We start from the raw sequence: 27,230 nt of genomic DNA, 5'->3' as shown, positions 1-27,230 counted from the left end.
GTTGGAAGTGAGATCCTGGGTCCTGTGTTCTAACAACTCTAGAGAAGAAGAGCCCTGTGCATGGGCCAGAAATCATACTTTGAATGCTTAGCAGATTTAAACTCTCTGAAGTGTGATATTCAAAGGATGGTAGAAATTGCATTCCCTCCAAGTCAGTGTTTTTCTGATCTACCCACACTCTGCTTTATATATTGAACATCCATGTAAAATTTTATCTATACAAAAGAAAAAAAAAAGAAATGAACATCAAGTCACTAACATCATTCAACACCTTCAGGGTATAGAGAAGAAACAACCCACATTGTAAGGTGTCTAGAAAGCCAGAAGGTCACAAGAATGAATGAAAATCTTCAGTTGGAAAAAAAATTAAAAAAAAAAAAATCTTCAGTTGGTTGGGGTGGGAGATGGGGAGCACCAGAGACCTGCGATAGGGAAGGCTACCACCGTGAATCAGTGGGGGTTACCTTAGCTTGAATCAGTGTGGTTACTTTAGCTGAAACTCACAGCTTTGGGGATATAGAACCTGAAGAAGTTACTGCCTGTAGCCAGGTAGGAATTCTGGTGAAGTAATAGGTACACCAACCCACTCACAAAACTTTCAACCTCAAATTTATCCTATCTACAATAAATGCAAGGACAGGGGATGGAACAGAGACTGAAGGAATAGCTAAGCAATAACTGACCAAACTAGAAACTGATTCCATGGACAAGCACCAATCCCTGACACTATTAATGATACTTTGTTATGTTTGCTGACAGGAGCTTAGCATGGCTGTCTTCTGCGAGGCTCCACTCAGGAGCTGACTCAGAGGGATGGAGACCCACAGCCAAATATTGGACGGAGCTTGGTGATACTTATAAAAGAGTTGGAGGAAGGATTGAAGGCCTCAACTAACATGGGGCCTTGGGGCTCTCAGAGGCCAGACCACCAATGAAATAGCATGCACAGACTAGACCTAGGCCTCCCCACACTTATGCAACAGATGTACAGCTAAGTTTTCATGTGGGTCTTAAACAACTGGAGCAGGAGCTATTCTAAAAGTGGTTGCCTGTCTCTATAATGTGTTCCTTTAGCTGGGCTGCCTCATCTGACCTCAGTGGTAAAGGATGTACCTAACCTTGCAGAGACTTGATGTGCCAGGGTGGGTTCTGTCCTCTCAGGGGAGATGGGGAGTGGAGGCCCTGATAGGAGGGATTGTTGGAACAATAAGAGCAGACAGTGAAAGAGATATAAAGTGAATAAATTTAAAACAAAACAGGAGTGGGGGAGGGAAGAAAAAACAATGTCATACTCTTATGAGTACATTAATGAGCAGAACAAACCCTAGCCCCTTGTTTAGTTGTAAGTCTGTGCATGTTAAGGCAGTTTTTCACATGTCTAAGAAGGAAAATCAGGCATATTTATGATTTCTTATTTAGTCACATAAAGAAGTCCTCTTACCAACTTGAAACAACTCTGAAAGCACATGAGAAGCAACAAAGGCCACAGGGGGTTATAGGACTGAGAAAGCTTTGCCAGCCTCTCTCTGATGCCAACCTTGCCACCCAAGAGATGTTGCCTCGAAGATGGTCCAAAAAAATATAACCTAGACCACCCTGTGAAGTCTTTTGTTCATGTATAAATAGACATATCTTTCTCGGTTTGATAATTAATGGCTTCAAGGTGCTTCTTCAGGCGTGACTTTGGGATTTCCACCATGGTATAGAATTTCAGTGTAGTTAGTGGAGGGAGATAACCGAGCCTTCTTCATGGAAGTGCGGAATTGTATTCGTTCAGGAAGATGAGTGTCAAATCTTCAAAGTATAGTCAAAGTGAATCTGGGCGGTGATAACAATTAGCCAGGCAAACAGGAGGCATGAAACTAGTCAGAGGATGTTTTCCAACCTCCCTCCAGGTTTCTGATGTTGCTGAATTAAGAAAGAAGTTCTTTTCTTTGTTTTCATTTTCACTCTTGGCTCCTGGCCAGTTTTGCAAACTAGGAATTTCAAGTGTGACTTACAGAACTATCAAACTTTTTGTTTGTTTGTTTGTTTTTTGTTTTGCTTTGTTTTAGACTTTAGAGGCTGTTAGCAATATAAGGAAGTGATATTTAACCAAGATATAATCAAACTCTCAAAATAAACAGCATTGTCTTTTTCATAATTTCATGCAATGTCTGCAAGCATTCAGAATTCTGACCTGAGGTCCCATAGAAATCTGAATGTTCCTAACCCATCAAAGGCACAGTCCAGATAATTGGTACCTGCTTAATGAAGAATGCCTCTTTCTGTATGTGGTATTGTGACACTCTTAGCATGGACACATCCAGCCACTATTGGCATGTTGTGCCTTATTCCAAAGCGTAAAAGGATAGGTCTAATGGTGTGTTGTTGATATTAGTAAAATAAGAAGGTGGTTGGGAAAAGAAAAAGCTCTAACAACAACAGTGTATGAGACACAAAAGGATTTCTTCTTAATGGAAGAAAGCCCCAGGGTTTGAGACCTGGAAGGAGCTACCAGAGGTGAGCGCTTTCAACCAGAGCAGTGATTCCTTTATGGCAGAGTCCATGGAAGGTGAGACTAGGTATTCACTGTCTGATGGTTTGGTCTTTTCCAGAATGACTCTTTCAGTCGTTCTCTGAATCCCAGAGGGTGTTGATTGAGCTGCCTTGTTTTCTGCTTTCTGATTAGTTTTTTCTGGGCTTCTAGGCAGAGACAAGTAGAAAGGAGCCTGATGTTGTCTGGGTATTATCCTATCTGCTTGTATTCTGGGACAAGTGTTTCCGTTAAGTAACAGACTTAACTGTTTATTTGCCTTCGTCACCCAGAATTTTCTGTTTCTTTGTGTTTCCTCCTTGCTTCTTTGGGCCTGAAGTGTTAGGAATCACTTGATCTGGGGGTCCTGTACTATCTCTTGTGGTTTTTCTATGTACTGTCCATGACTCTGACAGGAATTATTTTATTAAATGTACCTCAATTTTCTCAATTTGAGAGTGCCATCTGTTTCCTCCTGGGACCCTGCTGATACAAGTGTGTAATAGTGGACTTTGAAATGGATGTTGTACCACTCAGAGTTTGGTTAGGAACTAAGAACATATGATGTGGAGGAGCCCTGGGTCCAGATAAAAGAAGCTTGTTTCTGGGGAAGAGGGAGGCACTAGAAATGACTTTTCTGGGACTGGGAAAATTTCCTACCTATGCCTCTTTTAATACTGCCTAACTCTGTTTTGTTTTGTTTTGCTTTTTACATAAGTAAAAACTTTGCTCAAATATGGGCACTCTAGATATAGATACCAGGTCTTATAGACAATACCATTTTTAGAACTTATTTAGATAGTTTTGAAATTAATTAGCTATTTTATGTGTATGAGTGCTTTGTCTGCATGAATGTCTTTGCACTGTGTGTGTACTTGGTATCCACAGAAGTCAGAAAGGGAGATGGATTTCCTGGAACTAGAGTGACAGAGGACTGTGAGCTCTGTGTGATGTGGGTACTGGGAATTGAATGCAGGTCCTCTGGAAGATCAGTTTGTTCTTTTAACTACCAAGAGTTTCTCTAGCCCCATTTTAAATGATTTTTAACTTGCCTGTTGTTGGTTCTTACTTTTATAGGTTTCTCCTTATTCTGTCAATTACAATGTATTTTTTATTCTTACCTTATTGTTTTATTGAGGACAATTTGAACCAATGTTCTTACATTGACCTTGGTTCCTCCTAAAGATGCAATAACAGCTATTAATAGTTAACATTTAATGTGCTGTTGCTATGGTTATGAATTTTGATAAATGTTTTAAGTTCATTATTTAATATATTTTACACTTCAACATTCTAATGTAAGTTTCTTTAATTCTTTAATCCTTATTGACAAATGAATTCAACAATTCTAATGAATTGGCTTTTGGTTCCTGTAAAAAAATATTATGACCCAATACAAGTTAAAGAAGAAGGAGATCATTTTGGCTTATTGTTCCAGGGGCATAGATCCATCTGAAGGTGCGGGTATAACATGTGTTGGGAACATAAAACTGGCTGGTTACATTTCCATTTATACATATGGGGAAAGGAAGGAAGAGAGGATGGAGCGAGAAGAAAAGGGGGGAATAAAGTAAGACTAAAGAACCGTGATGCTCCCCTCAAACTGACATGATTTCATAGCCTCCTCAAATAGCATCACTAATGAGGGACCAAGTATTCAACTGCATGAACCTATGGGGGACATTTCTCATTCAAATTACCATAGAAGGAATTATTATTACCCACATAAAGACTCCAAGACTTAAAAGCTCACATGTCTGAGAAGGGACAGAGCTTGTATTTGATCTTGGGCTAGTCCATATTGATTAGCTCTATATTGCTCTTGTTCTCTCCACAGTGTTGTTCTAGGACAAAAGTCTACAACCTGTATATCTGAGGGCTGAGTTTCTGTCTCTTGACTTCAATGTATTCACAATGTACTGAGTGTCATCATAATGTGGCAAATGGAAGGAACGATGGGTTATAAGCATTTATGGACTTCCTTGCTTTGATCTAAACAGAAAAAATGGTATAGGATGAAGTTATTTATTTTATCCTATCTATTCACTATTGAACCACTCTTTCATTCAACACATATTTTGTTTTGATTGCTCTATTTAGACTTAGAAATTTGGGGTACAGAAAAGGATATAGGAATACAATGGTGTGATTTGATTCCTATAGATGTACAGACATTCTTTTATCCTGTTAATACAGTCATATGTAAACTGAAAATAGTTACTCATATGAAGTGTAAGGATGATATAGTTATTCATTTATTTATTTTGAAACAGGTCCTTACTATGTAGTAGGTCTCACTATCTAGCCTTGGCTGACCTAGAATTTGTTATGAATTCCAGGCTGATTTTTAACTCATGGTGACCTGTCTGTCTCTGCATCCCGTGTTCTGTGATTAAAGGCATGTGCCACCATGCTGGGCTTCAATATAGTCATTTAAAACATTGTTTGAAATTGCAGTGTGAGAGCCTGTATTTTTCAGAGGAACAAAATCAGTAGGATAGATATGAGGAAAATAGATGAATACATGAATACATAAATACAAAGACATCTAGCTACCCAGCATCCTTTATTAATATGGAAGTATGAAATTATCAAATTCTCAGGGTGGATTGGCAGGCTAGAAATCTAAAGAAGAGCGAACTTAAATTTTATTTTAGAAGGATATAAATTGTAATTGTGTGTGTGTGTGTGTGTGTGTGTGTGTGTGTGTGTGTGTGTGTGTGTAGAAAGGCTTAATTTTTGGGCTACTTAGGTCTTTCACTAAGTAGATAAGCCCACTGATATTACTAAAAACAAGATATATGACTCAAAGTCCACCAATTTTGACGAATCTCATCTAAAACACCCTCATTAAAGCATCTCAGAATGATGCTCCTGTCCATCACGAATCTGGGTATTATAATACAAACAGGCCAATACTTAAAACCACCCGAGGTAGAAGGAAGTTCAGAAACTAACAGAACCAATAGATAGAGGGACAGGAAAGCTAGATGGGTCCTTGTTTCCTTTCATAAAGGAAGAGTGCAGAGCTAGCTGAAGGTACTCTGATTTACCATGGTAGCTATGAGATAATAACATTGGATAGCTAATACTAGGATAGTTTGCATTTTAGTTTTTGCTCACTTGTGTCCCTGTTCTTACTTTCTTCCTTACATTGCCTACTATTGGCAATGATGAATAGTTACTATCATTGTTGATAAATGATTGGAATTTTTCCTGGTAAAGAATAATTTGTTATAGAAAAAAATTTTCTAGACTGTGTCCATATCAAGGATCATATATATAATGTATCCACTCATCTATTTATGTTTTTTATGATTTCTTTTTTATTAGATATTTTCTTTATATTTCAAATGTTATTCCCTTTCTTGTTTCCCCTCCAAAAACCCCCTACTCTCTCTTCCCTCCCCCTGCTCACCAACCTACCCACACCCACTTCCTGGCCCTGACATTCTCCTATACTGGGGCATTGAGCCTTCACTGGCCTTTTCTCCCATTGATGTACTACAAGGTGATCCTCTGCTACATAGTTGGCTGAAGCCATGGGTTCCTCCATGTGCACTCTTTGTTTGGTGGTTTAGTCTCTGGGACCTCTGGGACTATTGGTTGGTTCATATTGTTGTTCCTTCTATGGGGCTGCAAACCTCTTTAGCATCTTGGGTTCTTTCTCTAGCTTCTCCATTGGGGAACCCATGTTCAGTTTAATGGCTGGCTGAGAACATCCACCTCTGTATTTGTCAGACACTGGCAGAGCCTCTCAGCAGATAGCTATACCAGACTCCTGTCAGTGAGCACTTCTTGGCATCTTCAATAGTATCTGTGTTTGGTGTCTGTATACGGGATGGATCCCCATGTGGGGCAATCTATGGATGGCTTTTCCTTCAGTCTCTGTTCCACACTTTGTCTCTGTATCTCCTCCCATGGGTATTTTGTTCCCCCTTCTAAGAAGGACTGAAGTATTCACACTTTGATCTTCCTTCTTCTTGAGCTTCATGTGGTCTGTGAATTGTATTTTGGGTATTCAGAGCTTCTGGGCTAATAACCACTTATCAATGAGTGCATACCATGTGTGCTCTTTTGTGATTGGGTTACCTCACTCAGGATAATATTTTCCAGCTCCATCTATTGGCCTAAGAATTTTATGAATTCATTAATAGCTGAGTAGTACTCTATTGTGTAAATGTACCACATTTTCTGTATCAATTCCTCTGTTGAGGGACATCTGGTTTCTTTCCAGCTTCTGGCTATTCTAAATAAGGCTGCTATGAACATTGTGGTGCATTTTCTGGGTATATGCCCAGGAGTGGTATAGCTGGGTCTTCAGGTAGTACTATGTCCAAATTTCCGAGGAACCACCAAATTGATTTCCAGAGTAGTTGTACCAGCTTGCAACCCCACCAGCAATGGTGTTCTTCTTTCCCTACATCCTCACCAGCATCTGCTGTCACCTGACACGTAGCTATGGTCCCTTGATCTTTGCCAAAGGAGCTAAAATCATCCTGTTGAAAAGAGCATTTTCAACAAATGGTGCTGGTTCAACTGGTGGTTAGCATGTAGAAGAATGCAAATTGATTCTTATCTCCTTGTACAAAGTTCAAGTCCAAGTGGATCAAGGACCTCCACATAAAACCAGATATACTGAAACTCGTACAAAAGAAAGTGGGGAAGAACTTTGAACACGTGGGCACAGGGGAAAATTTCCTGAACAGAACACAAATTGCTTATGTTCTAAGATCAAGAATTGACACATGGGATCTCATAAAATTGCAAAGCTTCAGTAAGGCAAAGGACACTGTCAATAGGACAAAATGGTAACCAACAGATTGGGAAAAGATCTTTGCCAATCCTATATCTGATAGTGGGCTAATATCTAATATATGCAAAGAACTCAAGAAGTTAGATGCTGGAGAACCAAATAACCCTATTAAAAAATAGGGTACAGAGTTAAACAAAGAATTCTCAACTGAGGAATACCGAATGGCTGAGAAGCACCTAAAGCAATGTTCAACATCCTTAGTCATCAGGGAAATCCAGATCAAAACAACCCTGAGATTCCACCTCATACCAGTCAGAATGGCTAAGACCATCCATTTGTTTATTCTCTAATTTTAAATTCCTTTCAAAAACTGTAAAACACCTAGATTTTTTTCTAGGTTCTGATAATGTAGCATGAACATAAAGAGTATGTTTTTGGCATTTTTGAGTATATTACTTTGGAGGAAAGATACACAGTAAAAAATTTCTTTAAGCAACTACTAGATTATAACTTCAATAAATGGCATGAGAACATATACAGAGCAACGAGAGAATATAGAATGTTACCATAGCAACCACAGATAGAAAATCAACACATACTTTGTTATATTGTCTTTGAACTTACCTAGTTTGTATTTTCTAGCAATTGTACATAGCGGTATAAATGAGTTCTGATCAATAAAATATTAGTAGAAATCATGTTTACTAGTTTCCAATCCATGCCACTAAATTCCCATTTTTTCTATTCTTTCTCTATAGGGCTTAAAACACATAAACATGGTGATCCGTGAAGCTATGTCTTGAAAATTGCAGTCACATATTGGAAAAAGTTTGATCTTTGATGGCTCACAAAGAAGTCTAGTAACCATCATTTAACTTTTACATATGAACAAATGGATTTATTTTGGATTTAGTCACAGAAATGGTATTATCTTTTCTCCTGAAACTACAACTACAAAAACATGTTCTGGAAACCAATTATTAAGTTTTGATTCCAAATAAACTTGAAATATAATACCATCCATAACAACTACTTAAGGTCGGTGACCTTGACACCAATCATTTGTACTGAGGTATAAAATTCCTGGGAGTTGGGAAAACATTGATTCATGCTATGAGTTGGACCAAGTATTTGATAAAGTCATTTATTGCCTGTGATAACTTTATGGCAAAGATAATCTGTTGAATCCACACTTAATTTGTAATTGGAAATGGCTTTTTAACTCAATTCAAGGAGATACCTCCTTTGTTATGATTAGAAGTGGTATTACAGGCATTTTATGGGTACAGTCTTGTTGATAAACATTTTATAAAAAGGTACTCCAGGTCCTGAAAATGTTGGGAATCCAAGAAACTCTCTCCAATAGATGCATTTAGACGGACTAAGAATGATCACATAAATCAGCTTTCGCTTCTGTCTTTTAACAAAATGTTACTAGAAGTTCAATCCAGAAGTAAATACACAACTACTAGGTAATAAGGTAGTATTGATGATTTTGTCTCTTCTTAAAAGCCCTGCTTCAGGACCTCAGGCCATAAGTGATAAATCTAAACAGGCTTTTAATGACAGTGACTCAGAGTTTTGTAAAAAAAAAAAAATTAGGATAAAACTTTTGTGGCTTTTCCTCCAAGTTCTAGGGTTTGAGATGGCCTCAAGAACCTTTCAATTCATTCATAAGACTTTACCCCAAGAGCTACAAAACAAAGACCTAATTCAGTATTGAGAATTTTACTTAGACTACAGTTTTGAACCTATTAACTGGATCAAAGAAAGGATTAGAAATTATGTGAGAAACTTAGCAAGTCAAAAACTAAATATCTGACAGAAAGCTACAGTCAACAAAACTTGGTTATTAGAAATAGTCAGTATTATTTAATAATTAATTTTCAAGAATGTATTTGTCTGGAGATAGCATGTAAACTTAATCCTCAAAAACAAAGAAGTTAAAAGCGAAGAACACTGTTTAGTCTTTGTTTCTGGAAAATGAATGGTATCCTATGTTCTATAAAACCATGCCAAATTAAAGAAAGCATGACAAAGTATGAGATGAACAAGTAGTACAAGATCATGAGGCTTACAAAGATCATCAAAAATGTAGATAACTTGGGCTTAGACATTTCATATTTATACTCAGATTTGTTGGTGTGCAATTGCTTATTGCACTTTCCTCGTACTTACTTTCACTTGTATTTTAACAGATTCAACATAGAGTCCCATTGCTTCTTGGCTACCATAGCTTCTGATAAGGAGTCAGCAGTTAGCTTTATTTAGAGCCCTTGGTACATGATGAATCACCTTTATCTTGCTGTTTTCTATACTCTAGACACTTCAGGAAGAGACAGGTCCTTCTGGCATCTTGATCTTAAATGTCTACGCTCTAGAGGTATGATAAAATAAATGTATTTCATTTAAGGTATTTACAATAGACGTTTCTTGTATTTGTAACAACAGTACAAGAACATCTAAGCTCTGAGGCAGATTTCACATCTTGTCTGAATTAAAATTTTTCTTCTCTGAAAGATATTCTAACTTCCATCATAAAAGCTAATTGTGAATTTAAGAGTAGCAATGAGAAATAAACTTTCATACTTATTTAAGTGATGTTTTTATTTTAGGACATCTCTATGTTTATACCTAGTTTAAGCAGATATAGATTTTTGTTATAAAATGCAATCATATTCTCATTCTTTAAAAGGTAACATGTATTATCTGAGAAGAGATATTTTCATCAGGTTAGATGATCTTTAATTTAGCTTTGCCAACAATCACTCACTTAAAATGTGACTAATAGCTCATGCAAGAAGTGAAATACATCTTATTTCCATTACCAGTTTAGCAGAAAAATTTGGTTTGTAAGTCTTGTTTTGATATTGTGAGTCATTATTGTTTGGTTTGTAGTTTTTATAAGAGGCACTGGAACACATAGGATAGCTATGCATCTTGGAAAAGCTAATCAGATTTTTTTTTGAGCTTCTTCTTTTTTTTGAATGCTTTTATAACTTTATTTTATTTGTATTATTTATACATAAGTTTCATTTGTATCTAACTTATTATTTTTTTAATTAGGTATTTTCCTCGTTTACATTTCCAATGCTATCCCAAAAGTCCCCCATACCCACCCCCCCAATCCCCTACCCACCCACTCCCCCTTTTTGGCCCTGGCGTTCCCCTGTACTGGGGCATATAAAGTTTGCAAGTCCAAAGGGTCTCTCTTTCCAGTGATGGCTGACTAGGCCATCTTTTGATACACATGCAGCCAGAGACAAGAGCTCCGGGGTACTGGTTAGTCCACATTGTTTTTCCACATATAGGGTTGCAGTTCCCTTTAGCTCCTTGGGTACTTTCTCTAGCTCCTCCATTGGGGGCTGTGTGACCCATCCAATAGCTGACTGTGAGCATCTACCTCTGTGTTTGCTAGGCCCCGGCATAGTCTCGCAAGAGACAGCTATATCTGGGTCCTTACAGCAAAATCTTGCTAGTGTATGCAATGTTGTCAGCGTTTGGAAGCTGATTATGGGATGGATCCCTGGATATGGTAATCACTAGATGGTCCATCCTTTCGTCACAGCTCCAAATTTTGTCTCTGTAACTCCTTCCATGGGTTTCTTAACTATTTTGTAATATTGCACTCTTTTTCATTTTCTTTTCACCTTCTCAGATGGTCACTAATTCCTAATTCCACAAATAAATAAGCATTGAGAATCCCCTATATTCCAGTACTGTACTAGATGTAGGCTTAAAGAACAGTAAAACTAAACAGTCTTTTGCAATATAAATATTAGGAGGAAGAGATATTTTTCAAGTAAGAAAAATCGTTGCAAAGTTATAATTTTGCTACTGTCTGGAAGGAGAGAAGCATGATGCTTTGAAAGCATAGTGTGTTGGGATTTGACCTAATCAAGGAGGTTTCTTTCCCAAGGAAGTGATAATTGAACTGAGATCTGACAAAGGAGAAGGTATTAACTAGGTCCCTGGAGAAATTTTTTCATTAATTTAAAAAAATTGAAATTAAAATATAATTACATCATTTCTGCACTTCCATATCTTCCCTCCAAGCTCTCACATGTATCCCCTTGTTCTCTCTCAAATTATTGACCTCTTTTCTTTAAATGTGTGTGTGTCCCTAAATTTATAAATACAACCTTCTTATTCTGAATAATGGTATTCATGTGAATATAATCACAGGGCTGACAACTTGGTATTGGATTACCAACTATAGGCTCTTCACTGGGGAGACTATCAAGTTTTGCTCTTAGCATGCCTTCGTTGCTTATAATTCTATGTCTGTGTTTAGGGCCCCATGAGGTGTCCCTTTATATGTTAAGGTATCTATTGCTACTATCCTTGGGTATTTTAGAAAAAGAAATAGTGTCAGATATGGTTCACTTTTTTTAGTATCATTATTATTATTTAATAAATAATGGACTATTGATTTATCCTATGAAGACATTATGTGCCTACTTTTAATTCCAGGGGTAACAGTAACTCTTAATAATTTCTTGTCTGTAAAAGTATTGCAGTTTTGACACTGATATGCTCACATAAGTTTTGACTCATAAATAATTAATTGCCAATCATTAAATTCCTGAGGATTATTAGTAAAAACAAACAAATAACAACTGCATATTCCTATAAAAGGTGGTTTCTAACAGATATCATACAGCATCAAACCAGAAGATTGTCTAACACCAGGAAATTATGTAATGACTGTTCAAATAATATAAAATATTCTCCCCCCTCAGAGAGGACTTAAAAAAGTATTCTCCTATTCCTGTTTTTTTCATGAAACATTTCAGCTTCTCCATCTGAACTGAGACCGAGTCAACATGATTGGTTAAGCTCTTCTTATTGGGTACAAACTGAACCCAGATGTGAACTGAGTAAGGTAGTCAGACTTGCTTCTGATTTTGGCAATGCCAACAGTCAGTTTATTTATTTCATCAAAATTCTATATTATCTGACAATTTGGGACCATCCAGAAAAGGTTAAACTTCTGACTATTCATCCATTATACTCTAGTAATTACATTGTTACCATTCTCCAAGATTAAAAAAAAACATAAATTATTTCATTTTTATTTATTTTGTTAAGTGTTTGTGATATATGCATTTGTACTTTAGCTATCTAAAGAGCTGGATTTCAGGACATTTTAAAAGTGATATAACAAAGTATTGTTTAAAATAAGATTATCTTGAGACTTAATTGGTTAGTGATTGTGAAAAAAGAAATAGTTTTGTTTTTGTTTTTTACAATAGTAATATAACTGGAGAGGTGCAGAAGTCTTGCCTCTGAACTACTGTCTAAAATTAGTAGAGTCTAACTGGTTCATAGTTTGAAATGTTTGGAAAAGATAAAAACATACGTGCATGTAATCTTGTATTGAGGAGAATTTTAAGGTCAATAAACAGCACTTAGTTGAAACCACTAATGAGCTCCACAATGTGTCTCAAAGATCTAAAGTTTATTTTGCTTTTGTGAGACGTTGGTCTAACTTGTGGCTCATGCTGTCAACACACTAGACCACAGTCCTTGGCGGTCTCTGGTTTTCCTAACACTTGAACAGTGTAAGGTTCCAGGAGGAGTGCAGAAGCCCTGTCATTTAAAGCATATGGTTCTCAGCTTTGCAACAGGAAAAGAATTTGAGAGGTTTTGTCTTAAATCACCAAGATGTAACTCTATTAAAACCAATTTCTTGTTATTCTTTCATATCCTCCACAATGCTACATTTAAAAAAATATATAGTTTCTAGCAGAGTTGTCTCTGATGAAAATGTGGAATAAAGGATTTCACTACTACCGCTACTCCCCCTCCCAATTTACCCTTCAATGAGTTTGTGAATATGCTTGAGATTTTTTTTCTCATCAGTATAGTGGGAAGGCTGAGGAGGGATTGAAAGGGAAGAATTAAAATGAAGTAAAGAAAAGTTGTTTTAAATGTTCCTTCTGGCATTCATTGAAGACTTGAGCAGTTCTGGGATTTCTCTCATTCTGTCTCTAGGTTCTCCCTCAAGAGTTCCATAATCCTTAGCTCTATACTTGGAACAATAGGAGTGCCCTCTGGTGGACAAAATATCATTTTTATGTTTGGTGCATATGTACTGAATGCGGTAAGTATGGAAAAAATACGTCTTATGTTTCAAACAGCCTTCATTGAACTAATTAAATACGTAGAAAATAAGTTCCCCATGTTCACACTAAAGTGGTGACAAGCAGAAAAGAGACCATAAAGTAAGAGGATAAAAGCAAACCGTGGTGGCGATTGGGTCCCATTTGACACCACCATATTGCCTTGTAGAACTGTACATTATTTGGAGCCTAAACTAGAAATTCAAACATCTAAGGGGAAAGCCAACAGGTCTTCTTATTTGCAAAGGTTGGACATGCTATCATAAGGACCCATGCATTAATGAAATTACTTGAGCATAAGGAAAGACTCTGAAAGGAATGTGAGTGCTGGTATTATTGACTAAAGTACTTTTTAGTTGGGGTAGAGAGGACTCACAAAGACTTTTTCCCTTATGCTGGAAAAATGCTAATGGTGGACCTCTGGAGGTGTTAGGACTAACATAGCACATCTTCTTATTGTTTTCTAAAAGATCTCTACCTTATTTTTTTGGAGAATGACACATTAGAGTCTGAAGACAGACTAATTTGGCTCATATTTTGAATTACCTTCAAATTTTGATTGGCTAGATGGATTGCAACAGTAAAAATGAATGAAGCCCTGCAGTTTTTGATAGTAGAATGATGAATGTTTAAGAACTTCTCCTATCTGGTACTTTTGATGTGTTTGCCAATGTCCATGGTGTAATTTCCTCATGATGAAGTTCATGCTACCTCCTGACTTCTCTGAGGATACAGTTAAAAGGAGAAGCATACAACCACTCCTGATAAGCCAATCACTACATGAGATTATTAACCCATAAAGAGAAATTAAATTTTCCATGTAATTTTAACAATTGAGACCATATATATATATATATATATATATATATATATATATATATATATATATATTATTATTATTATTATTTTGTAACAGAAAGGGAAAACAAAAGTAAAAGTCATTCGAAAGGCTTACTGCAGTAGAAGAAATTATGTTTTAAGAATAAATTTGCTATGTCACACACGTAACATAGTGCTTAACATCCCCTGTAGTATTTGTCCTTTCTCTCTGTTTCTAGAACCTTGTTAAACGCTGTTGTTAGGATAGATCTGTATAGTAAGGGTGAATAGAATGACAAAGGAAAATTAGCAGTTCCAAGGAGATTTCAGCAACTCACCAACTCTTCTGTATGAAAGCTTGTCTATTGAATCATGAATTTCTTGTCTTCTGTAGATCTTAAGTAAAAAAAATGCTCACATTGAATTGACAAGTTTTGCCTGCATTTATATTTCTCAGTCAACTATGATGCTTACTCTGCTCTCCATAGAGATGATTTTCTGAAACTCCCTCTTTAAGGTACTTCATACTTGTATAATCCTAGGTCTTTACTTCCAGACTCAAAGGTGATTATACGCACCCCTGCCCAACTCCAGCTCCTGGGACTGCAAAAGGAAGAATAGGGTCTGACTGCATTTTCTACCTAATCTTTTCCATGATCTTCTTTTGTTCTTTCAGCCACTGGTAATAAAGCCCTCAGCAACTCCCATTTCTGCCAATGATTCTTACATCCTTGTGCTTAAGGAACGGAACTGCCTTGCTTGTGTCTGCAAGTGTCTTCAAGATGACTGCAACCCATGCATGAAAATCAGCAGCTTTTCGTGGAAGACATGTGCATCAAGGACAGTTTCATTGGAGTTCTTACTGTGTGAATTCAGCAATTCACTGCATTACTTTGACACTAGCTTCTCTTCTGAAGATAGCAATGCCTGCCTGTTAGAAAAGCTGAAAACAATAAATTAGATACTACCCAGTAACTGCTTACAAAACATGTGGAATATTTAAAACACAATTCTATTATCAGCAATAATAATTTTATACTAGAATTATTTTAATTAAAGTTAAAATTTGATCATGAGAGTTTAGTCTTATATATTATTGCATAGTAAATACCTCTTTAAGAATAGTTTCTAGAGCTTTGGGGCCCGATTGCTGGGGCCTGCTGGGAACAGGACTTCTAACAGCAAGTATGTCTGGAAGGCTGTGGTGCAAGGCCATTTTTGCTGGCTACAAGCGAGGTCTCCGGAACCAAAGAGAGCACACGGCTCTTCTTAAAATTGAAGGCGTTTATGCCCGAGATGAAACGGAGTTCTACTTAGGCAAGAGATGTGCTTATGTGTATAAAGCAAAAAACAATACAGTGACTCCTGGAGGTAAACCAAACAAAACCAGAGTGATCTGGGGAAAGGTAACTCGGGCCCACGGAAACAGCGGTATGGTTCGTGCCAAATTCCGAAGCAACCTTCCTGCAAAGGCCATTGGACACAGAATCCGTGTGATGCTGTACCCATCCCGGATTTAAACTAATGGAGAGTAAATAAATAAAAGTAGATTTGAAAAAAAAAAAAAAAGAATAGTTTCTAGGTGAGAAAGCAATCAATCTAAAAATAGCAAAAGATACAGAGAATGATTATGTGGCAGTGTAGCCCAGTTGGCAGAGTGCTTGCTGAATACGACTGAAGCCAAGCTAGACATGGTGTCACAGTCCTTAATCCCACTTCTCAGGAAATGGAGGCACAGCCATCATAAAGTCACGATCATCCTTAACCACAGAATAAACTATATAATGAGTTTTAAGTCAGGCTACAGCACATGAGATCCTATGTGGAAAAGAAACAATGAACAGCAAACAAAACAACACAAACAGAAAATGATATACATTTCCTTAGACCTGAAAAGCAAATTGATAGCAAGTGTAGTCTAATTCCTTTTATATGCCACATTTATTAACTTTTGCATCCTGGTTTCCATGGCTATTTTCTCACCTTTAGAAATAATTTTTTCACATGTTAGTTCAAGGAAGGACTCACTCTGTGGAGGGTCTGGGGCTTTTTGAAAAGTGGTATTTAATTCTTTCATCTCTCCAGGAAAACTATAGAGTTATTATACCATTTGTCTGTTCATTATCTATCTACTCTTTGTCCATTCATCTATATACCACCTATCACCAATTTATCGTCTACCTATAAGTGTTCTATTTATCTATTACCTAATCTATAATCACTTTTGTCCTCTTTGTTTCTTATCTTTCCTCCTTTTCAACGTTTCTTATATTTCTTCTTTTTCTTCCTAATCAGGTAATCTCTCCACCCATTTAATAGATAAACCCTTCTCCAAGGTTCCCATATTTCAGGGAATTAAATGGCTTAATCTAACTTAATCTAACCAGCCTGAAGCTTTATTTTAGTTTCTTTAACCCAGGTTAATGATGTAAGTAATTAGTTTTGGTCATGGACAGTTTTAAAATGAATATCAATGAAGAAAACATGAGAGTATTTCTATTCTATATCCATATTAGAGACTCTGATTTTTATTGTCTTTGGAATATATGACAGGATTAAATCATTTTTATGCCTTCAAAAATCTGCGACAGACTTTCTAATCATAAGATAAATTTGAGCCTCTTAAAAAAAGAGTTTACAGCCTTCAGAAAACCCAAAAAGCAAAGTAACAAAACAAATTCCCTAGTCCTAAAACCCATAGAAAATACTCATTCACTTGTTATGATGTCTATGTGTATTTATATGGGGTTTTAGCAGGCACATATGTCCGGGAAGATACGTATATATTTTTTAAAAATGCCACTTACTGCTTCACAAATGATTGTTTTGGCAACCTAGAGTGCACGAAAACCATCTCTTCTTTTCATTTTTAGAGATAGCCCACTAATTCACTGTGCAAAGACAGTACAGCTTATTTGCCTAATTGAGTTGTGTTGGATATTTAGAATGTTTTCATTTTATCTTCTTTAAAACTGCTGAAATTTATATACAAGTTCATGATCATGAACTGGTGCTTGTTTTTCCATGGATGACTTAGAGGTAGAAGTATTCAGGGATACCTTGATATCCAGATATCATACTTCAGACAGAATACTCAGATCTTCCAACTTTTCGGCTGCTGAATTTGCCTTGAACCCTAAAAGGTTGCTAGGCACTTCCTTTCCTAAATTAGAGTCAACAGCTCCAGCAATAAAGGAATAGGTTGCTTTGAGAGTCTACTTCTTGTAGACAGGCATTATCTGGCAGAACGAAACCTCAGAGAAGAGGCTTATTCCTTTGTGATTTCCATAGTGATGATGGTAGAGAAAACTATTTCTTCATCTAATTCAGTGACGGTGTTTCACACAGAAGCAGAACTAGTCACACAGATGAGAAGCACGTAGTTGAGGCAGCCCTAGCAGGTGACACCAAAACAAAGTGGGCATAAGAGCATATGTGCAAAAATTTCAGTGAATCCAAATTAGACTTCAAGTCACAAAAGCCAACTGTACAATGTGGCAACTCAGGATCAGATCTACATAGAACTACAAATAACTGTTTCTGGATTATCATCTCTTAAGAGATTGGTCACCAAAGCTAAATATATGCTAATAGAATACATTTGCAATGAACTTTTTATGCTTAGTATAGCATAGATATATATTCTTGGTAATTTAGATGTATGTCACTCATTATCATGATGAATAATAAATGGTTTAGAAATAATTCATTTCATTAATGACTATAGTTTGTATGGACATATTTAAGTGTAAATATCTAAAGTACATTGACTTTTGTGTACACATACGTAAATGCACACAACACAATATTAATGGTGAAAACAAGGCAGAGAAAATTCACAGTAATTATAACATGAAAAATTTAATGTAAAAACTCACTTATGGTGTGGTAAGATGGCTAAGTGAGTAAGGGCGCTTGCTATCATCGGAGTATCTAAGTTCAGTACCCAGAACTCACATGGTAGAAGGAACAAACCTATTTTGCAAGTTGCTTTCTGGCCTACACACGCACACACAAGTTTTTCTCTCAAAAACACAGGATAGATAGGTAGGTAGATAGACAGACAGACAGACAGACAAACAGACCGATAGGCAGAGAGATAACATGGTGACTGGATGTGGAATTTGAAATAACAATGTATTGGGATTGGTAATAAGCAGAAATGCAAACACTGTATAAATGTCATAAGAAGGATTTGGCATCAGAAGGATTAGGCAGCCCCTGCTAGCTACCCATTCAGCTAAGGCATAGATAGTAAACCTAAGGGGTAGATATTTTTCTTTCCCTATAAGACTTGAGACTCAGATCTTGGGCAAAGGTCCTTACTAGATACAGAATACCATTTACCATTGTGAGCCACATATTCTCCCTACCACTTTTCCTACTCTTTCTTACCTACCTGCTTAAATTCTATATATTTAATTTAATTTATGAGTACATGCACATACACATATACATATGCATGCACACATACCTTCCTGAGTCACAAAACAGGCTATCTATTGTAGTTCTCTAATCCATGATGGGGATGAGAAAAATTGCTCAGAACTTTTGTTTGTCACCAAACAAAGCTTCCAGTACTAGGACTGTGTTGACCAAATAGATTATTTGGCCAAAGAGGTCCCATGGAAATTTCATCAAACTCAGGCTGTTGTTAAGACAATAGGTTGCTCTCCAAAATCTGACATCAAGACCTTATTGCAAAAGATAGCACTCGCATAACTCAATGGACATAGAGAAGCTAAACCTTCACCCTTCTATTGTAGTATCTTTTGTATGCGAAGGTACTCTGCATGAAACTAAAGAGTAATGTAAACACCAACCCAGCCACAAAACCACTGGATTACAATCTATCCTACCTGAAAAATATGCTAGGCAGTAGTGGTGCAAAGATTGCAGGCAATGCTGATTTGATTTAAAGTCTACTCATGAGATGAAGCCTATACTCGACACTGCTTGAGTAACCAAGAATCAGAGACTAAAGAGCCCAGAGACTTAGGGTAAAACCAAATACTACTGGTCTAAAAAATATATAAAGTAACAATAAATGACTCTAATGATATTCTGCTGTACTCAGAATATGTGAACACCTTATTCAGCCATTATCAGAGGAGCTTCCTTCTGCAGCAGATGGGAACAAATACAGAGAGCCACAACCAGAAGTTATGGAGAAGACCTTGGAACACAAAATTCTAAATGTGTTGGTTCCATCAAATTCCATCCCCCCCAGAGCTCAGGCAACCCTGTAGAAGATCAGTGAACAGAATATAAGAGCTAGAGGGTTAAGGAGGACACTAGGAAAAAAATCCCTCTAAATCAACTGAGCAGAGGGCATATGAATTCACAGAAGCTGAAACAGCAAGCACGCTATATACCAAGTCCTCTGTGTATATATTATTGCTTTCGGTTAGTATTACTGTAGTGTGATATGAGTGTGTGAATAAGTGGGTCTCTTACTCTTGTGCCTTCTCTTGGGGCCTTTTTTTTTTCAGTTTGTTAATCTTCCTTGTCCAACTTCAGTGTGATGGCTTTGTTTTAGTTTAGTATAATTTATTTTGCTGTTTTGTTAAGTCTTAGAAGTCTCTTCTTTTCTAATAAGAGACAGAAGGGGAGTAGATCTGAAGGGGCAGGGTGGTGGATGGTGCAGGCTGGGAGAAGAAGAAAGTAAAACTGTATTCAGAATATATTGCATAAGAAAAGAATCTTGTTTTAATAAAAGGGAGAAAAAGAAACAAAAATAAAATAAAAAGTTGAATACCAAGAATTCAATGGCAAACAAAGAATTAAGGGTACATTAAATGACCTGTAAGTGTTGTTCTTTGGCATAGTGTGACTACATAAGTGGATATTGTGTGACCTTATCTCAGTTTTCCTGAACCTAATAGTCCAAAGTCCCTTATGCACTACTGGACATGTGATATTTTCTGTTACTTTCTGATTTTACATATTATAACATGCCTTTCTCCTTATGGTAAATACATACCATCCTATACTTGGTTTGTAGTTTATCATAGGCATGGTCTCCAAACATTAGTTCTCCTGTTTATTTATATGTTTATATGTTGAGAAATTTTGGGAGCAAGCCTTTGATGGCTTATGGCATATTACTTTTGCTTTCTTGAAAATGTGTGTTGTTCAGTATTTAAACAATGTGAGCTACTTAGTTGTGTTTTCTTCACAGTGCCTCCAGGAAGTTGTGCCCGAAAATAAAGAGCAGTGTGAGTGAATGAAAGCTCTAGAAGTTGCTTCTGTGACCCTCCAGCTCGATGTAACAGGCTGCATTTGCTCTGTTCTTTAAGTTTCACTGTCTCGTGTTTAAATACAAGAAGGACTGACAAGAAATAGTTGAAAGCTGTAAGAAGCTCTTGGAATAGCATCAAACACAGACCATGTTTCATTGAGTGCAAAGAATTCTGTTTCTTTACATAAGACAGAGTGTCAATAGTCAATGAAAAGATGAAGAAGGAATTTATAAATTGAGAATTTGTACTATCACTTGATATATATATATGTATATGTATATATGTATATATGTATATGTATATGTATATGTATATGTATATGTATATGTATATGTATATGTATATGTATATGTATATGTATATGTATATGTATATGTATATGATGTACATGTATATGTATATGTATATGATGTATATGTATATGTATAATGTATATGTGTGTGTCTTAATTATTTGATAATTTTATACAACATGTTTTTATCACATTTATTCTTTGTTCCCAACCCTTCCAAGATTACTCACAATCTTATATCCCAATTCACCTTTTTTTAAAACCCCTTTTTACTTCTCCATCAAAGTCAATATATGCTTCCCAAATAATCTGAAATGTGTGGCTTTTGAGCAGAGCATGATTTTCTTACCAAGGGCTATACTATGATAAAACAAAGCAAAGCAAAGCTAAGCAAAGCAAAACAAACCTGACCTTTATTCTCCTAGCAGGTAATAGCTGCCAATATCCTCTTAGCTTGGTCCAGAACTTTTTGCTCAATTCCTCTCTCCATGATGGGATTTGACATGACTTAAACTTTCACAGGTCTCTGTGTGCTCTTAAAAATTCCTGTGATTTCATATATGTAGTTGCTATGTTGTGACCAGAAAACACAGTGACTGCCTTCTTCCATAATTATCCCTGAGCCTTTGGGAAAAGAGATGTGGTATATATGAACCATTTAGGGGTAAACATTTTTCCTGTAAGCTCTTTGTATGTATGTGTATAGATCCAATTTAGGAAGCTTTAACACTACATTTCCATATGATGTTTTTTGAAGTCTTCAGTGTTGTTTAGCCTTTCGAATTTCCATCATTATTCTGCCCTTCCACACCTCAATTTCCATAATTCTCCTTCTAACCCTTATACCAGTGGATTCTATCTTTTCTTCTTTGACCCTATCTCCTCTCCCAGAGGGCTTTTAGTACTTTCTTGACTTTTATAGGTATTCCTGATGAAATATACATTTTTAAAGATTTGAAGCTAGCATCAACAAATGAAAGAAAATGCATGATGTTTGTTCTTATGTGTCTAGGTTAACTCACTCAGAATGGTTGTTTCAATATTTGTTTATTTGGAAATTTCATAATTTTGTTTTTTATAATAGCTGAGTAATAATCCATTGTGCCAATATTCTTAATTTTTATCATCCATCCACCAATTGGTAGACATCTAGGCATTTTCCATTTTCTATCTATTGTGAATAGACCAACAATGAACATAGATGACCAAGTATATCTGAGGTAGATTATAGAGTCCTTTGGGTGTATGCCAAATATGATATAGCTAAACAGCTGATTCTTATGGTAGGTCTATTTTCAGTGTTTTGAGGAACTTTACAAAGATTTCCATAGTGGCTGTACAAGTTTATATCACAATAAACAAGAAGGACACATGCTCCACTATGTTCAAAGCAGCCTTATTTATAATACCCAGAAGCTGGAAAGAACCCAGATGCCCCTCAACAGAGGAATGGATATAGAAAATGTGGTACATTTACACAGTGGATTACTACTCAGCAATTAAAAACAATGAATTTATCAAATTCTTAGGCAAATGGATGGACCTGAAGGGCATCATCCTGAGTGAGTTAAACCAATCACAAAAGAACTCACATGATATGTACTCAATGATAAGTGGATATTAGCCCAGAAACTTAGAATACCCAAGATGCAATTTGCAAAACACATGAAATTTAAGAAGAACAAATACCAAAGTGTGAACACTTCGCCCCTTCTTAGAATTGGGAACAAAACACCCATGGAAGGAGTTACAGAGACACAGTTTGGAGCTGAGACAAAAGGATGGACCATCTAGAGACTGCCATATCCGGGATCCATCCCATAATCAGCCTCCAAACGCTGACACTATTGCATATGCCAGAAAGATTTTGCTGACAGAACCTTGATATAGCTATCTCTTGTGAGGCTATGCCAGTGCCTTGCAAATACAAAAGTGGATGCTCACAGTCAGCTATTGGATGGATCACAGGGTCCCCAATGGAGGAGCTAGAGAAAGTAACCAAGGAGGTAAAGGGATCTGCAACCCTATAGGTGGAACAACAATATGAACTACCCAGTAACCCCCAGAGCTCGTGTCTCTAGCTGCATATGTATCAGAAGATGGCCTAGTTGGCCATCAGTGGAAAGAGGGGCCCATTGGTCATGCAAACTTTATCTGCCTCAGTACAGGGGAATGCCAGGGCCAAGAAGTGGGAGTGGGTGGGTAAGGGAATGGGTGGGGGAGTGGGTGGGGGACTTTTGGGATAGCATTGGAAATGTAAATGAAATAAATACCTAAAAAAATGGACAGTTGCAATTTTAACTGCCAAAAAAAATTGAAAAACTGAAAAAGAAAAAAAAAAGAATGAATAAAGAAAATGTGGTTCATTTACACAATTAAATATTACTCAGATTTTATTTATTTATTATTTATTTATTTATTTATTTATTTATTTATTTATTTATTTTTGAGACAGGGTTTCTCTTGTATAGACCTGGCTGTCCTGGAACTCACTCTGTTGACCAGGCTGACCTCAGAAATCCATCTGCCTCTTCCTCCAGAGTGCTGGGATTAAAGGCGTGTGCCACCACGCCCGTCTACTCAGATTTTAAAAATAAAGGCATCCTTCAGTTTGCTGGCAAACGGATGTAACTTGAAAATACTATCCTGAATGTGGTAATCTAGATGCAGAGGGACACTCATGGTATATACTCACTCATAAGTGAATATTAGCCATAAATTACAAGATAACCATGCTACAATCCACAGACTCATAGGCTTTAAGGAACAAGGATTGCCAGGGCAGGATGATTGAATCTCACTCAGAGGGGAAATAAAGCAGACACTGGAGGCAGAGCTTCCAAGGAAGGGAGGGGCCATCTATTTGATCTTAAGTGTTCCTCAGCCATATCTATCCAAGTCTAATGTACTTACTGCATTTCCTGTGATTATCCTTCATTGTATTTATTTGGATATATTTTTGTTAATAAAATCAAGAGCAAATCTTGTCAAGAATTCTCTCTCCTTTTCCCCACCTCTCTTTGTCTCTCCCTCTTGCTCCCCCTCTCTCTGTCATGTGTATGTATGTATGTATGTATGTATGTATGTATGTATGTGTATGGCTGTGCATACCTATTATGTACATGAGTGTGAATTCCAAGGTTCCTGTGTCAGTCATCTTTCTCCATTTCTCATGTTTGGAGGCATGGTCTCCTGGAGCTTGCTGGTGTACTAGCACTCCAGGGGTCCTTCTGTCTCTACTTACCTGTGCTGATTTTACATATGTGATTTGCTGTACCACATTTGAAAATGTGGTTGATGCTGATCAAACTCAGGTCTTTTTTACTGTATGGCAAACACCTTTACCAAGTGAGACATCTCCTTAGCCCTTATTTTATGAATTTTATAAACCACAAAAATATTACATCATTAATTTCTGAGTATTTTTTCTTATCGTTATGTCTGGCCAGAGATATTAATGTATTTTTGAAATATTGAAATTTATATCACTAATTAAGAGTACTTGAAATGACAAAAATGTATGCTTCATTTTATTTATATGCTTTCTTTCTTAGACTCATAGGCTAAAACTTTTTATCATGACAAACAATGCTACAATGGAAATCTGCAGAGGTAGGCTATGGCTCTTCATCAGTATTAACTAGCCATTCATGAGGAGATATGAGGTTGTCTTCTATGTAGAGCTGGAATTCATTCCATGCATTATTTTGCCTAATACTATATTAGTTGAAGTTGCATAAAACAGCAGGGAGATGCCATCGTGGGCAAAGTAAATGCCGTGTAAGCATAAGGAACTGTGTTTAGATCCCCAATACTTCAAATCCAGGAATGGCCATGCTCAACTTGAACCTCTACTGATGGGTAAGAAAAGTGGACCCCGTGACTCTGAGTACCCAGTCTAGCAGAAGCAGCATGTTCCACATTCAGCTAAAAACCCTATCTCAACACATGAAGTACAGAAGCAATTGTGGACACCCAGCATTGACTTTTCACCTCCACAAACTGCCCTCCTGGGTGAGTGCACTGGACTCATCTATACACATGCATGCACTACACAAACATGCTCCTCACTTCTTTGAGGACACATGTGTAGTTTGTGCTTTGTGGTTTTTTTTGTGTTATTTTTTTTTAAGATTACGATACAATTACAACTTTTATGTCTTTCTTTACTTCTTTCCAAACCATCCCACATATATACCCCTCCCAGCTTTCTTTCAAATTCATAGCTTCTTTCCACTGATTGTTATTGAAATATATATATATATGTGTGTGTGTGTGTGTGTGTGTGTGTGTGTGTGTGTGTGTGTGTGTGTGTGTGTGTGTATAAAACCTGTTTGGTCTATATAATGCTATTTGCATGTATGTCTTCAGGGCTGACCGTTTGACACTGGACCATCAATTGGTGTGCTCTTCCTTGGGAAGACTACCTCTCCTACTCTGTCCTTAGATTTTCTCAATTGCCTATAGTTCTTTCTGTAGGGTTAAGGCCTTGTGGGCTTATGCTTTACTTTCATCTTTGGACCAGAATATTTCCTAAGTCTAAATTGTCATCATTTAGTTTTGCAGTCTGGTCAGTATAATTATTATGATCAGCAAGCCTTGCCATGGTATCATGAAAAGAGCACAAATAAGAATTGACCTTTGTTAGAATTTGGGTTGGAATACCAAAATCTATTCTATTATGATTGGTAAGGAAAGTGTTATAATTGTGCAACGTTTTCTACCTTGAAAGACACTTGAGCTTCTGTAGAAAAATGAACCCAATATTGGTTCATCTTTGTGATGAAATGTGAAGGTATTTAACAGTGTTTTAAACATCTTGGTCTTTGTTCAAGTTACACGTATGTATTACCACAATTGGGTATATATCTTTTTGTATATCTATGTGCAAATTTCTGTAGTTAGAAGCTGAACTGCTATATTATACAAATGATCTTCTTTGTAGTGAATATACTAGTTTGCCTTCTCTTTAGCAGAGTAAGGACTCTTTTGATCTATGATATTCTCACCAAAGAAAGTTTTGAAGAAGGAAGGAGTATGTGTTTTATTCAAGAGTCTTCTGAAAGCAAGGGTGATTGATTGTGTACTTAACCAGTCTTAAACACCTATGGGCTATTTGAACTTGTGACCAGTTAAACAAAGAGTCTCATGTCCTCTCCTTATGGATTCTTTGGAGTTCCTGATATATTTTTGTATATTAACTCCTTGTCAGATTTTGATATTGCAAATATCTTTTTCCAGTCTGCCATCCATCTGTTAACTATGACAATAAAGCTCATTAAAAAGCTATTTAATTATTATGAAAATTTATTAGTATTGATGCTTATGGCCTGTGACTTCGAAGTCTTTTAAAAGAAATCAGTCCCTACCCTCAAAGTTAAAAGGAAAAAGAAAAAATCTTCCCATCAAGTTTTATCATTTTTCCATTTCATTATTGAGTTCAGGTCTTTAATCAATTAGACATTTACTTTCTAAGTATAACCTAAAGAGGGAATTATTTTTGACATAATATTTGAATTATCCAGGCATTACCCAGTGATTGTTGATACAACCTTTATCACATGGTTGGTTTTCCCATAAGTGGGTGTTGTTTTAGGCTCTTGTTTCTCTTCAATCTCTTTCATCTTCATATATTATTTTTCAGGGCATCAATTCTACATTAAACTGATATGATAGTATACATCTTTCTCTGCTTCTTAACTTTCTTACATATATTAAAATTTCAAGTATGAGTTTGCTCTATGTTTTGTTAGACTATGGTGATCACTGTGTGTGTGTGTGTGTGTGTGTGTGTGTGTGTGTGTGTGTGTGTGTGTGTGTGTGCATTTATATAAGAAGTCCACATTGCTTTTTGAGGCAGAATGTCTTACTAGAATTTAGAGAGTACAAAACAGGCTAGTCTGATTGGCGAGTAAACACCAGTAATCTGCCTGTCTCCGCCTCCTCGGAACTGAGATTATAAAACTGTCACTATGCACAGATTTTTATATGTATCCTGGGGCTTAAACTCTGTTCTTGCTTGTATGGTAAGAACTTTACCAAGGGACCTACCTTCTCAATCCCTCCCGACCATTTTGAAAATCAAGTTAACAACATCCTATATAGTGTTTCCAAGAGGATTTCTTAAAAAATCAAAATGTATGAATTTCACCAAATGATTTTTTTTTTTTGCAATTCTAAGATGAACATATGGGTTGCCATCTTTTGTGCTAATGTACTAAATGATGTTTGATTGCCACTGAGCCACCCAGGAATTTCTGGAATAAGCGTGACTTTTCAGTTTTTATTAGAAGAGTGCTGTTATATTTGGTTAGTTAACCAAGAATTCTTGCTTTATAAATAGAACTCTCATATTTTCTTTCCTCATTATGACTTTATCTGGATTTTATTTGTGGGTTGCACTAGGATGTTAAATAAAATGGTTAATTTTTATTGATTTTAAATTTTCTGAAATAACTTAAATATGTGGTGCTGATCTGTT

General features: G+C 36.5%; 1 long non-coding RNA gene and 1 pseudogene across 1 annotated transcript; both read left to right on the top strand.

The window, feature by feature from the left end:
* The first annotated feature begins 9,609 nt into the window (after positions 1 to 9,609).
* Gm39905 lies at positions 9,610 to 15,181 on the top strand. Its single transcript, XR_866639.1, has 3 exons — positions 9,610 to 9,654; positions 13,269 to 13,377; positions 14,892 to 15,181. It is a non-coding gene; the product is annotated as a predicted gene, 39905 (long non-coding RNA).
* Positions 15,352 to 15,769, top strand: Rpl35a-ps4 (ribosomal protein 35A, pseudogene 4; annotated as a pseudogene).

The sequence above is a fragment of the Mus musculus genome, chromosome 2 (genome assembly GCF_000001635.26).
Source record: "Mus musculus strain C57BL/6J chromosome 2, GRCm38.p6 C57BL/6J".
Taxonomy (NCBI): Eukaryota; Metazoa; Chordata; class Mammalia; order Rodentia; family Muridae; genus Mus; species Mus musculus.
Note: the sequence above shows the minus strand (reverse complement) of the source record. Positions and strands in the feature narration are given on the sequence as shown.